The 2,232-nt window shown below is 44.4% G+C and overlaps 1 protein-coding gene across 2 annotated transcripts in view; it reads left to right on the forward strand.

Moving 5' to 3' along the window:
- Tspan5 (tetraspanin 5) overlaps positions 1-2,232 on the forward strand; it is a 163,216-nt gene that overhangs the window by 158,392 nt on the left and 2,592 nt on the right. The window lies entirely within an intron of this gene.

Here is a 2,232-nt window from a genome sequence, read left to right on the forward strand (position 1 = left end):
CTTCCAGAGGTCCTGAGTTCAATTCCCAGCAACCACATGGTGGCTCACAACCATCTGTAATGGGATCTGATGCCCTCTTCTGGTGTGTCTGAAGATAGTGATAGTGTACTCACATTCATAAAAATAAATAAATATTTTTTAAAAAAATGCCAAGTTGTGACATTCTAGAAGAAAACATGGTATAAATTGGTGATTTCTTTTGTTTTGTCTTGCACAAAGAGTTTCAGGGGAAAAAAAAATAAAACCATCAGATGAAGGAGAGATAATGGCACTTCATCAAAATATAAAACTTCCACACTGAAAATGGTGCCATTGAGGTTACCCACAATAGCAGAAAGTATTTTTGAGGAGTTACGTGTGTGTGTGTGTGTAGTGTGTATGCATGTATACATAATATATATATATATATATATATGTATATATATATATATATGTAATATATATACATACAGACATATATATCTTATAGGAAGCAAGAAAAAAGGCTAGCCTGGGCTATCTACCAAGGTCTAGTTTAAAAAATGAACAGAGTACTTAGACATTTCTCCAGCACAGACAGGAATGTCCCATGAAAAGATGCAGCATCACTTGCCATCAGAGAGCTCGTCAGAGCTGCAGTGAGGTAACCATTGCACACGTACACCCACTCGGACAGTGGGTGTTCACGAGGATGAAGGATGGATCACCCTCACCTTTCTAGAGTGGGGGAACAGAAAGGGCTCGGCTCTTTGCCAGATAACATAGTTACCGTGTGACCTTACAGTTTTTCCACAAATGCCAAAGGAATGAAAAGTGACATTTACCAAAACATTGGCACACACGTGCACATAGCAGCAAGAACTGGAGACACTAAAAAAATCCATCCATGGATTTTTAAAGACTATAGAACTGCCTTATGGAAGAGTCAGTACTCAGCTATCAAAAATGCAGGCATGGGCTAGCTGTGCTGCAAATGCCTGCAGTCTCAGCCCCAGGGAGGCAGAAGCAGAGGTGGCGGAAGAACTTAGACTGTACGGGAAGACCCTGCCTCAGAAGCAAGCAGACACCACAAATAGAGCAGACTGGCCAGATGTTTGTTTGCAAGTCACCACAGTTACTTTCTTTAGCTGCTTTTGTATAGAACCCAGAACTTGTGTCCCTTGCTGGCGTCCTGCACCACATCTCCCCAACTTCCATCTGAGTCAGAACTCTGAAACACCACTCACCATTTCTTCACAGTGCGCTGAGGGTTTCCCCTTCTCAGCACAGCCTGAGTCAGCCTGGAGCTCTGCCCCCCAACCCCCACTGTGACCTTGCTCATGGGGAGAGGGAGGAAGCTGCAGACCCAGTGAAGTGATGGAGCCTTCCCTCAGAAGGTCATAGACCCAACCTCAGCAGGGAGAACAGGGCAGGTACATCAGGTGCTGAATGGATCAGTTGGGTAACCCAAGCCAGAAAAGCTGGTCACCAACAAAAATGTTCCCTGCATGTGTGATTTTATTAAGGCTTATTACCTGGCAGAGCCCATGAGATCCATACAAGGAGTGGGTTGTGATCTACCTGTGCAAGATAAGAGCCCAGCTGGGCTTCAGCCTGACATTTCCACAGGCACATGTGATTTCCCTGGTCATGAACGCAGCGCATGCATGTTAAGGTTACCTCAGCTCTCCTTAGCTTGTGTAAAATGTTCACTAAAATTCTTTGATTTGTACCATGTAAATAAAGAAAACTCATAGTTGGGTCCTGAAGGTTTATAGCACTGTTGATACCTTGCAGAGGAAAGAAAGAGAGATTTGTTCAGACCCGTGGTGGGGGAAGGCATAGAGGCCATAGCAGCTCGGAGACAGATAACTCCTTTGACAGCTGTCCCTAGCAACACACATGTCTCAAATGTCCTACAACCTCCCAAAACATTGCCACTCACTGGAGACTGAGCGTGCACACCATGAGATTGCGTGGGCTTTTCACATTTGAGCGGTCACCATAGCAATGGACGAACTCAGAGATGGTTTTGGTCCTTGAGAGAAGACACAGGAACCACATGTTGTCCAAAGGCATTTTCATGAAATGTGCAGATCGGGCAGATCCACAGAGGGAGAAGGGAGATGAGAGCTTTCTAGGCCATAGGGAGGGTGGGAAATGACTTCCTGTGGGATAGGGTTAGCTTAGGGAAGTGAGCGGCTCCTGTATTTAGTATTGAAAATATAAAGTCATGCCAAATCTCTGGATTTTTCTTTTCCCTTTTTTTTTTTT

The sequence above is a fragment of the Mus caroli genome, chromosome 3, assembly GCF_900094665.2.
Source record: "Mus caroli chromosome 3, CAROLI_EIJ_v1.1, whole genome shotgun sequence".
Taxonomy (NCBI): domain Eukaryota; kingdom Metazoa; phylum Chordata; class Mammalia; order Rodentia; family Muridae; genus Mus; species Mus caroli.